The sequence below is a fragment of the Zonotrichia albicollis genome, chromosome 18 (assembly GCF_047830755.1).
Source record: "Zonotrichia albicollis isolate bZonAlb1 chromosome 18, bZonAlb1.hap1, whole genome shotgun sequence".
Classification (NCBI taxonomy): Eukaryota; Metazoa; Chordata; class Aves; order Passeriformes; family Passerellidae; genus Zonotrichia; species Zonotrichia albicollis.
The window spans coordinates 13,140,945-13,153,735 of NC_133836.1; positions in this window are offsets into that span (position 1 = coordinate 13,140,945).

Here is a 12,791-nt window from a genome sequence, read left to right on the forward strand (position 1 = left end):
TCCTTCCGCCACTTCCTTCCGCCACTTCCTTCCGCCACTTCCTTCCGCCACTTCCTTCCGCCACTTCCTTCCGCCACTTCCTTCCTTCCTTCCGCCACTTCCTTCCTTCCTTCCTTCCTTCCTTCCTTCCTTCCTTCCTTCCTTCCTTCCTTCCTTCCTTCCTTCCTTCCTTCCTTCCTTCCTTCCTTCCGCCACTTCCTTCCGCCACTTCCTTCCGCCACTTCCTTCCTTCTTTCCGCCACTTCCTTCCGCCACTTCCTTCCGCCACTTCCTTCCTTCCGCCGCTTCCTTCCTTCCTCCCGCCACTTCCTTCTTTCCATGCTGGGCACTGGATTTTGGTGTTGTAAGGATGCTCAGTGAGGATCCTTAGAACACCAAAGATTTGCCTCTCCAAAGCCCACAAAGAGGTGTCCAAAGAGGTGTCTGGGGAGAGATAAAGCCCACAAAGCTCAGAGCAGCTGGAGCTGCTGGGCTCTGTGCTGTCACAGCTCTTCAGCACGATCTCCAGCTCATTTAAATGGTAACGGGACCCATTTTTCTCTCCTTAGCAGAAGCCCTGAGGAATTCATGAGCATGAGGAGTCCTGAAGCTGCCTCTGACACAGATCTGTGAGCTCCAGAGCCCTGCAGGTGCCTCCAGGCCCCTGAACAAGGATTGTGAAAGGAGGCTGTGGTGGGTGGGCTGAGGAGTTGGGGCTTGGTGGTGTCTGGATCAAACCCAAATCAAAATTCTGCTGCTACTGCTTCTGCAGTGGAAGGACTTGGAGCAGCAGGGATGTGAGAGCACCCTGAGGGACAAAAACTCCCAGGCAAAGGCTCCATTCCCTCCTTTCCATCCCTTCTGACTGTCACTGCTGCCCCAGGTTTGCAGAATCACTAATTCATTCAGGTTGGAAAAACCTCCAGGATCATCAAGTCCTGTCTTTGACCAAGGACTCCCATCCCCACTGACCATGCCATGGAGAACTGTGTCCAGCTGTTCTTTGGGTATTTCCAGGGAAATCTCATCCAAAGGTGACACACTCAGTTCTGCTGGTGTGGCTCCAGCCCTGCCTCACCAGGTCCCCAGCCTGTGGCAGTCCTGAGATGCTCTCCAGCCCCTTTCAGCCACTGCAGACAGCAGGGCTGTGGCTTTCCCAGGCCAGGTGGTGGCTCTGGGGACATCTAAATTCCACTCCTGCCCTGGATGCTGTACAGGACCAATCCATCAGGGCTGGGACAGGTTAATCTGATTTATCAAGTCTCAGCTTGCAGGCTGGGGAATAATTCCTTTTCCCTGGAATGTGGGGGGGCTGTGGTGTGCTCAGACATGCAGGGAGGATCTTGGATGGATTTATCACTGAGGAGCCACTGAACACAGAACAGCCTGGGATGGGGGTGCTGGCTGTGCTCCCTGGCTGCAGGAGAAACCTGGGGAGAAAACCCCAGCCCAGGAATATTCAAAGGACAAATTTCCTCTCCCCTGTGCCTCTCCAGCTTCTCCAAGGCAGGGCTTAGATGGCCCCCCAAAGGGGTGTCCCACAGGCAAAGACAAGAGTGAAAAATCCCACTTTTGAGAATGGGATGCAGGGAGCAGCAGGAGGTAGGATTTCCACATGAGTGGGGTCAGTTAATCTGAATTTTGGTTTGGTGGATGAACCCAGTCCTGCCCCTGCATCAGTGCATGCCCAGCTCCAGTTTTCACCTTGGCCAGTGAGCTGACCCTGGGTCAGGAAGAGGAGCAGAATCCCAGAGAGATGCGGTTCTCAAGAGCCTGGGAGCCCATCCTTCAGACAACTCCCTAAGAATAATCCCTGTTCCACTGTGACCGTGTTCACAGGGGTTCTTGGATGAGGGAAGAGACAAAGATCTGGCTCCATGTTTCAGAAGGCTTGATTTATTATTTTATGATATATATTACATTAAAACTATACTAAAAGAATAGAAGAAAGGATTTCATCAGAAGGCTGGCTAAGAATAGAATAGGAAAGAATGATAACAAAGGTTTGTGGGTCGGGCTCTCTGTCCAAGCCAGCTGACTGTGATTGGCCATTAATTAGAAACAACCCCATGAGACCAATCACAGATGCACCTGTTGCATTTCACAGCAGCAGATAACCATTGTTTGCATTTTGTTCCTGAGGCCTCTCAGCTTCTCAGGAGGAAAAAATCCTAAGGAAAGGATTTTCCATATAAGATGTCTGTGACACTCCACAAGAGGCACAATTTGAGGAGCTGCAGTGTTCACTCCTGGAGCTGCTGAGTGGGCACAGTTTGAATTCAGCTCTCCAGGATCCCCTTATGACCAAGGGTGATTTTGGAGCTGTGTTTTGGCTGCAGACCAGGAATCTGAGCAGCTCCGGAGTGAAGGAATATTTTCCCTGCTTAGATCTACAGGGGTTTGGATGGAAAGACCCCAAATGTCAGCAGGGCACCCTCCAGGGATTTGGTTTCCCAGAAAACACCGTGGGCAGGGACAACTTCCATTATCCCAGGCTCCTCCAAGAATATTGGAGAGAAAGAGCTGAGGGAAATGTGGGATAATTTATCATCACAACACCTTTCCAAAAGCTGCTTTTTGTTCACTGAGATTGTCCATTTTTCGGTTTAGCCTTTGTTCTTCTCCTAAAAGAACTAATTTTGCTACAGATAGGAGACTGGAAGAGGGATAAACACAGATAACACCCTGGAGAAGTGTTTATAGGTGATCATAGTGGTTGTTCTTATCTCTCTACCTGTGAGGTTTCTTTTCCTTTGTGGAAAAGTGGGTGGGAAATGAAGGAATTAATTTCTTTCTGTCAGTATTTTAAAGTCCAGTTCTGAAGCAGAAATTTGATCAGATCTAAAGGAGGTGAAAGTGTGAAATCCTCATTTGCAAATGTTGTCCTGAGTGATTAATGGGGGTGCTGAGGGGGCTTTATCTTACAAGGGTTATCAGGTGGCTGAAGAGAAAGGGGAACACATTTATTTGCAAATGACTTGTCTGAGACAACTGATAAGAGGAACTGGGCTGAAAAGGTTTCTCTCCGCTGTTTTTATGGATCTGTTCCCAGGACAAAGGGAGCAGGCAGCACTGGGAATCAGCCAGGGAATCACTGTCCCTGAGCACTGGGGGAGAGATCACAGAAATTTTGTGAGTTTGAGGCAGTCACTGGGAGGTTCACGCTTCTCCAAACAACATTTCCACTGCCCCTGGTGGAAACAAATCTGGATTCCACTCCAGGTTGGCAACACAGCTGTCCTGGGTTAAACGTGTATTCAATTTCCCATCTGTGAGAGCTGGGGCAGTTGTCTGCTGTCCATGGGCAGTTTTTTCTTTATCTCTCCCACAGCCAACCCTCCCTCCAGGAGATCTCTGCTGTCCATGGCCCTGAGTGTCCCTGCAGGGCTGATCCAATCCCAGCATCCCATGGGGAGATGCTCCGCCCAGGGGAGGAGCCAAGCATTCCTACCTGGATCCAATCTGAGCCTGGCCCAGCACAGCAGCCTTTGCCCCCTGCATTGCCAGAGGAGCAGCTTTCTGCTGCCCTGCATGGCCAGAGGGAGCCCAGGCCCATCTGCAGCAGCCCTGGAGCTGCAGAGGAAAACTCCCTCCTTGTGCAGGATCCCTGCTGCAGCAGAGCCACAGCTGGCACTGCGGGAGGGCTGAGCCCCCATGGATGGGGCTGGGACACCGCCCTGACACACAGGGGGCAGGGACTGTTCTCTGGCAGTGATTTTTTTTGTTTGTACTATTGCATTTGTATTTTTAGTTTACCTAGTAAATTACTGTTATTCCTGGTCCTATATCTCTGCCTGAGAGCTCCTTAATTTCAGAATTATAATAATTCAGAGGGAGGGGGTTTGCATTTTCCGTTTCAGGAGTGGTTTCTGCCTTCCTTAGCAGACACCTGGCTGTTCAAACCAAGGCAACAGCCATAAAACACAGCCCACACTGAGGAGGTGTTCAGAGAATCCTGGAATATCTGAGCTGGAAGGCACCCAGAGGATCCTCCAGCCCAGCTCCTGGGCACCCTTGGGTGGTATCAGGAACTCCTGAAGGCCCTCACGAGGTGGCAGAAGGTGTTGGAACATCAGCACTGCCACTTCCCAGCAGCTACAAGTGGTTTTACACAGTTTAACGCTGTGTAAAGGTTGCCACAACTCCTGGAAAGAGTATTTTCCTTGGGCAGTTTGCTGAGAGCTTCCTAAAGCACGGGCAGAGACTTAACTGGCTGTTTTCAGAGCAAATAGAGACAGCAGCAGCTCAGGCTCAAGGGACACTGCCACATTCAAAGCCAGCAGGGGCAGATCACGTTGTAGACACAGGAAAAGCCAATTTTTCTGACTGAAGAGAAATAATTGGGATGGTGGGAGGTGCAGAGGGTGGTGATGGGGGTGTCAGACGTTCCAGTTTGGGTAAATATCAAAGATGGGCCTATGGGAGTACATGGAAGGGTTTTTAATGTCGAAATTCTCTCTGTGAGGACACCCTGGGGACATTCAACCCCCCCCCCCCCCACATTCCAGCTGGGACACTCTGTGAGTTGGATGCTCCTGAGGGCACCACCCACAGCCAGGAATTACTCATGGAGGGGGAAATAAATATAAACAAGTTTCAGTCCAGCTACTCAGAGTTTTCCTAAGATAGCTTTCCATAGTTATCTTAGCTATGAGTTACCTCATAGCCAAGATACTCTGCCATGCATTCTGAATGTGGCAGACAAATATTCCTTTGGGCTTTTCCTTGGGAGCAATTTGAGCTCAGGTTGCTTCAAGGGATCCCTGGAATGATCCCTAAAGGAATGACCTAGGAGAGGTCATTGGAGTCAAGGAATGGGGGTGTTTTGAGATGGGCACTTCTGAACTGCCCAAATCTTAATATTCTCATCTAAGGAAAGGAGGGCTAGGAGAACTGTTAATGGTTGATCTGCTGAGCTGGATTATCCATGGAATGTGGTCACCAATTGTTGCAGTGTTGTGGGTCCCACGACAGGTGAGAGATGAGAATTGACTCCCAAGTTCTCAGAAGGCTGATATATGATATCATATGATTTGATATTAATCATATCACATCAATCACATCTTATTATATGAAAATACTATACTAAAACTATACTAAAGAAAGAAAAAGGAGACATCAGAAGGCTAGACAAGAATGAATAATAAAAACTTGTGACTGACCAGAGTCCCAACACATCTGGACTGGGATTGGTCATTAAGTTAAAACAATTCACATGGAACCAATCAAAGATGCACCTGTTGGTAAGCAACCTCCAAACCACATTCCCAAGCAATCAGATAATTACTGTTTAAATTTCTTTTCTGAGACTTCTCAGCTTCTCAGGAGAACAATCCTGGTGAAGGGATTTTTCAGCAAATATCATGGTGACAATGGAATTTTGGGGACCAGCTTTCCAGGAGCTCAGGAAAGGGTGTCCTGGCCTTATGTGGCATCAGAGCCTCTGCAGCAGAAATATTCCTGTTCCTGGAAAAGCCTGGGGACAGAAGGAAGGCCCAGCAGGAAAACAGGAGGTGATGGTGGGTTCAGAGGGCAAGTGATAGAGGGGTCTCCTTGAGCCAGGTCTCATAAGCTCTTGGAGATCTATATCACACCCAAGATAGCTCAGCTACCTTAGAAGGCATAAAATCAGCAGGATGGCTTCTGTGGTAGTGTTGGAAACAGAAAAGTTTTAATAAAAGGCAAAATAACAAAGCTCTTTACAGAGAAAAACTGAGCCAGGGGCAAGAGGCTCTTGCCCCTAGTAAAACACCTCACAAAAGTGATTATTTCCTTTGTTCTCTTCTTTTTCTAGTAAATTTCTTAGGTGGGACTTTTTGGCTCCTGACAAATTTGCTATCCTAAGTTTGAGGTGAAGTCCCCCAGGTCCTATGAGGTGTCTTTTTACCTAATTGAGGAGAGAAACTTCTGGGCTTTTTTCCTTTTAAAAGAGACAAAGGATCGTTTTGTCAACAAGGGGCACATTCCTATAGGAAAGGTGGGAGAGAAACAAAAGGAGACTTCTGGGGGATTGAGGAGTACAGGTTTGGCACAAAGGGACTTGGAGAGAGGGTGGAAGCCAGCCTGGAGTGATGTGCAGGCAGGCCTGATCATCCTGCCAAGGGAGCCAGGACAAAAGGGGTGATTGAGGTGCAGAAAATTCAATCCTGCCCGAGCAGCAGGGTTTGATCCCCCTGCAGGGTTTGATCCCTCTGTGCTGCTCCTGCAGCCTCTCCTGGTTTATTGGTGGGGATATGATGGACTGGGCCTTTGCCATGACAGATAATGCATTGCACTTCCAGGCCACAGCATAACTTTTTCCACAGTAATTACTTTCGATTTCCTCCCAATAAATACACTGCTGCTCTTCCCTCTGCAGTAATTGAGGGTATTTATTCCTCAGGAAGATTAAGTGTCCTGTGGAGCCCAGAATGGATGGGGGGCCTGGGGAGATCAATGTGAGTGCTCACAGCAGCTGTGTCTTTGGGAAGGCCTGAGGAGCTCCCAGCTGCCCTCAGATGATCCCTGCTCCCTCCTCCCAGAGCATCCCAGCCCAGTGGGAGCTGTCCCTGCCCAAAATGGGCTCTAAGGTCCCTTCCCCAAACCATTCCATGATCCTTTTGATGGCCTCTCTGCTCCATCAGAGCCTGTGGGAAAGCTCAGTTAGGCCGGGCCTTGTGGGTGGTGTCCTGCTGCTGTCACCCCTGGCACAGAGCAGATATTTACATTCACCCATCATTTATTACTCTGTTATTTCCCCTAAGAAATATTTTTCTAAGTTATCCCTTATCCTCTTACCCATTTCTCCTCAAGTTCTGTGGCCAGTGTCCCAAGGAAGGGAAGGATTTTCCCTGTGTTTCCATGTTGTGGAGTGTCTTCTCCCTGAGGAATGTGTATAAAAATAGGCACTGAGGGGATGGGACCAAGCCATGGAATTCTGGAGAGCGGGGGGACAATGAGGTGTCAGAGCATGGCTTGAACTCAGTGATCTTGAAGGTCTCATCCAACCTAGCCATTTTGAGAATTCTGTGAATTCTGTGAACTCAGGCCTGGGAATGTTCTACAACACAGCTGGGTGATTGTCCTCAATCCTCACATTTCTCTTGAACTTCACAGGAGAAAATGAGAGAATGCAGCTTGGGAAAGAGGCAAATCCCTGGCTTTGGTCCTGGGATAGCTCTGGTTCCTGTAGGGAATTCAGCCATCCTGTCTGCTAAGATTTTGTCTCATTAGAATTACTTGAAAATCTATTAAATTAAAATATAAATGAAGAAGAAAAATAGAAATAATAATAAAAAAATTAAAAATCCCTGCCTGCCCAGCCCTGGAGTTTTTCTGCCTTCCCACAGCAGCCAGGACCAACCACCTCCTTATGGAAGTGGAAGGGATGGTAAAACACGGAGGTGAAAATCCAAAGGAAAACCAGCTTGAGCTCAGGGCTAAGGTGAAAGTCTGGACTTAAACCAAGTGGGAACGAGGCCTGAGCTGTGCATCTTTCAGGATTTCCTGCTCTCATTGGAATAACATCCACTGAGAAATGTGCTCCATCCCCAGCCTTTCCCAGGGCTCAGTGTTCCCTTTGGGACGGGGATGTGCTGATAACATGGAAGAAATGAAGGAAGGCAGCAATCCTGTGAAATTCTGCACTGCCAGGGAAATGACACCTCTACAGAGCCACCAGGGCTTCAATTTCCTTCAAGGTGGATAAATTTCCACCTTGCTCTTCCCTTCTCCAGAGGGCTCCATGTCTGGCCTTTTTGTAGGAATTGTTGGTGCCTCAAAGCTCATGGAGTTCATGGTCTGTGCTTCCCATCTCCTGCTGCGCAGAGGGAGGATCTCAGCCTGCTTGGAAAACTCAGGAATCACGAGGTGGAAGATCTTTTGATCCACAAAAATCAAATTCAAGACCTTGTAGAGTTGACTGAGCCAGCTGGGATTGGCCTCAACAGAGTTTTCCAAGGATGCAAAGACCTATTCTTTAGCATTTTTTGATCTGTGCCAGGTGAATTTTTAACACAGCTTTAAAAAATGGCAAAATATGGGGAAAAAATCCTGGCACTCCAGGAATGACAGCAGCAAGGTGTGAGAGGGACCCACACCTCTGAAAACTCAGAAAATATAAAACATCTCCTTGGACTTTTGTCCAACAACCTCCCGGATGCTCCACAATTTCCACTGTGCTCAGACAGGTATTTTTAGGACCATTATTAAATATTAACTGTAAAATCATCATATGAGGATTCCTTCCACTGTAGATATTCTTAACTACCTCGTTTTGAGCTAATTACCTTAAGAAGTTTCCAGGTTTCTGGGTCTCCAGTAGAAGTCCTTGTAAAGGAAAATTTGATCTCCTCATTTTCTTTTCCCCCACTTTCTTTCTGTTTTTGTCCCATCCCTGGAAGTGTCCAAGGCCATGTTGCATGGGGCTTGGAGGAACCTGGGAGAGTGGAAATTGTCCATTTAGGGTAGAAGGAGATGTCCCAGTGCAGATCTTGGTGGGAGCAGAAGACAAAGTCCACAGTCCCTGGTTCCTCTGCTTTTGGGGCCATTTGTAGCTGCTGTTAATGAAAGTGAAATAAAATAAGTGCATTTCTCATTTTCATCAGGGGTCTGTGGCTTTTTTAAAGGGCTTTTCCAACCGTAACCATTCCATAATTCCATGATTTCCTCTGATTTCACCAGAGCCCTGCCAAGGTCAGCTGAGCCCTCTTCTGAGAAAGGCCTTAATTTAGGAATTTGCTGAACTCCAGGAGGCGGGAGGGCACCAGAGGGGTCTGTGTGATGATGCAGTAGCAGGAATTGTGTCTCCTGTGCCTCCTGGAATCCCACCATTCCCTGCAGGAACCTCAGCACCGAGGTCAGGACAGGCTTGGGATGATTATCATCAGGATTCAGTTCCACAGCTCCCAAAAACTTTGTGTTTCCTCTCACTTCTCTGACTCCTCCAAGGGAAAGTTCAGTGATTCTATTCCACCTATTAGCAGGAATTTGGTAATTAGTGGCCAGCATAAATTTTAATAATTATTATTATAATTCCTAGTGCAATCATTAATCAATTCTTTATTATTGAGATAGCAATTACAGAAAGATTAATAACTCCTGCTAATACTTTTTAATTAATTTAATTTGGAGAGGTGAGGGAGTGAAATGGAAACACTGCACTGCAGGCACTTCTCAGAGGAACTTTTTCTTTTGGGCTTTTTGCACAATTTCTGTGTTTTCCCCCACATTGCTGGACTTTTCCTACACTTATAAATGTCCCTAGGTTTTTTTGGGATCCCACAGCATGGTTGTGGAACTTTTAGTTCACTGGAGAGGAAGAGTTTCCCTCCAAGTCTTTCCAAACACGTCCCTTATCCTACACAGAGGTTCTGCTTCCCAAAACAGCAATAGGGGTAAGAGATGGGTTTCCCACATTTGTTTTCCAGGTCTCATTCCCAGGTGCCAGGTCACTTGGAATCTACCCCCTCCTTGCCACTCTTCCACTTTTAACCCTCTCCTGTATCCAACCTGACAGGAAGAGGGACCTTCCTGGCTGAAAATCTTCAGTGGGATCCTGTTTTTTGGAGAAAATTGCTTCAATGCCTGGGAAATGCTACAGTGAATGGGATGAGTATTTATTCCCAGGACAGAAGAAGTTTCTTCCCTCATTGCTGCTCTGTCATGGCAGAGTCTTTCCCAAAGACCATGCAGACACTCCAAAATCCCAGCTTGTTTTGGTTGGGCTGTTCTTTTCTCTGGAAACTGCTGTTTCAAGAAAGAAAGTGAGAATCAGGAGCTGGGAGAACATGGAGCTGGTCCTGTCCCACATCCTCTGTCACCATCATATTTTCTGAAAAATCCCTTCACCAGGATTTCTTCTCCTGGGAAGTTGAGAAGCCTCGGAAAGGAATGAAAACAATAATTATCTGATTGCTTGGGAATGTGGTTTGGAGGTTGCTCACCAACAGGTGCATCTTTGATTGGTTCCATGTGAATTGTTTTTAATTGATGACCAATCACCATCAGCTGTGTCAGAATCTGAGGAGTCAGTCACGAGCTTTCATTATCATTCTTGTTAAACCTTCTGATGTATATTTTCTCTTTCTTTAGTATAGTTTTAGGATAGCATGAATAGAATAGAATAGAATAGAATAGAATAGAATAGAATAGAATAGAATAGAATATCAGCCTTCTGAGAACATGGAGTCAGATTCTCATCTGGGGACCTTCACAAACACCACAATCCTCTCTCCATGGGAGGAGCAGGGACAGCCTGGCCTGTGCCTCCCTCCAGCCCTGAGCTGACCTTCAATGTTCCAGGATTTAAACATTTTGATGTGACTCCTGCAATTCCATGTTGGAATGGTAGAAACACAGACTGCATTGAGATGAGAAGGATCTTAAAGCCCACCCAGTGCCACCCCTGCCATGGCAGGGACACCTCCCACTGTCCCAGACTGCTCCCAGCCCCAGTGTCCAGCCTGGCCTTGGCACTGCCAGGGATCCAGGATGGGCACCCTGTGCCAGGGCCTGCCCACCCTGCCAGGGAACAATTCCCAATTCCCAATATCCCATCCAGCCCTGCCCTCTGGCAGGCTCAGACTCTTCTGCAAGGATTAAATTTCACACAGAATTGCAGAATATTTGAGTTGGAAAGGGCCCACAGGGATCACCAAGCCCAGCTCTAAGGTGAATGGCTCATACAGGGATTAAATCCACGATTTTGGTGGTACCAGCACCCTGCTCTGACCCACTGAGCCAGTTCCAGGTGGTTTTGTATCCCAACACATCCTGTTCACCCACACAGGGGTGATTCCCTCTCCAGGGGACTCAGAAACATTTAAAGACAACCTGTGGCATGCTCTGGAATCCATCCAATGGAGCACACATCCAACTTCAGGGGTGGGGGATCCTTCCAGCCACATGTTCATGGAATCATGAAGACTGGAAAAGACCTCCAAGATTACCAAGTCCAATGTTTTCTTTGTTCTCCTTCCTTTCATGGCTTCTTGTTTTTTCTCACTCCTCTGGAGTCTCACAGTGATATCTCCACTGTGGGAAGAGGCTGCTCAGCCTGTCCCAGCTGGGTTCCAATCTAACATCCCACAGGTCCTTTTGTCTCCTAATTTTGGGGTTATGGAACCCTCGTGGGACTCCTGAGCTGTTTAAACCCCCTCCGTGCTGAGAACAACCATCATTCCCTGTTTTTTTTTTTTTTTTTTTTTTTTTTTTTTTTTTTTTGAATTGAATTCCTCATTTAGTATTTGCACAGGGTAACTCCAGGGTTGAGTTTCAAAGAAAATCTGTGAATTTTTAGCGGTTAGTGCTCTCCCTGTGCTGTGATAATTGCACAGAGGCTGACTTTAATTAGCTCCGGAGCTGTGTGATATCTTTGGGAGTCAATACAGTCTTTATTTGTGGAAAACACATGGAAAATGTGCTGAATAAGCTGTAGAGTTTCCCTCCAGAAAGCAGGAAAAGAACTAATCCAGTTTTATGTAAGTTTGCTCTGAGTTTGTTTTTGCAAGTTTTAAAAAAAAGATGGAAAAGGGGAAACAAAATAGAAAGGAGAAAAAGAAGCATTTATTACACTTTAATGAGAGAAAACTGAGCCCACACAGCAATGGGGGAGCTGACAATAATATATGGCTTTAATTAGCAATCAGGATTTGAGGAACAGCTTATTATGCTAATGGGGTTCAAAGCTTCCCCGGAAAAAAACTAGTGCCTATGGAAAGAGTTGGTAATGACAAGAAGATCTCCAGTTTGTAACAGAATCCTGAAATGCTCCAGACAATAATTTCACATTTCCTTATGTGTTTGTGATGAAACTCCAGATTTCAGATGTGCTGGGTAATCCCAGGGGACTGAGGCAAAATATAATGACCCCAAACTTTTATCCCTAAAGGCAAGGAAAGAGTGATTTTGCTCTCCAAAAGAAACTCTGCCATGCCACGGGTTTGAGTTGAAGGAGTTGGAATCTGAGCTGAACTAATTGGAAAGGCAGCAATTTAAATAAATTTGCTTTAAATAAAGCAATTAACCTGCTGGAGTTTGTCCAGATTGGAGTTTTTGGTCAGATCTGTGGTTCTGGGGCTGAGCAGTGGCTGGTGGAGAGGACACACTAATGAGGAGGTGGGTAATTAAACTCCCAGCTGCAGGATTCCCCAGGGAATGGGGCCCACAGCAAGATATTCAGAATAAATATTTTTAGGGACATCAGGATTTATCCAGGGAGGAGTGATAAGTGCTCAGGTGAGAGGAGCAGGGGAGGAACATCTCACAGGAGGTTGGGTGGTGCTTTCACACCCAGCTTCCCCTTGGATCTGTTCCTTCCCAAAGGATGATCAGGAAAGTCGTGTGAAGCCTTTTGCATTCTTGTATTTGGAAGATGCATTCCAACCAGGGCCTGAACGCTGCTGGCAAGCAGGAGGCTGGAGAGCTCCTCACACTCAGGTCTCCATTGTCCTCAGCCTCTTCTTCCAGGGATTTCAAGATCCTCCCCTGGGACAGCAAAAAAATTTCCAATTTTCTGTTTTGCCCCACTGCAGTTCACTGGATCTCCTCTTCCCACCCCTGCCCAGGCATCCAGGGCAGGGGGACCTTCAGGAGCATCATCTGCTGAACCTCTGCAGGTCAGAAGGTCCCACCCAGGCCCCCTTTTCATTGCTCTTCACTTTGTATTTGAGAGACACAAAAATACCTTTGGTGCGTCCCTAATTAAGGCGTTCCCATTATCTTTGCCAGGATTGCCCCAAAAAGGACATGGACAGAAAATTCCTAAGAAAAACTGAATTTCTACAGGAATTATGCCTGGGACAGTGACCTCTAAGCATAGTCCACAGCCTCAC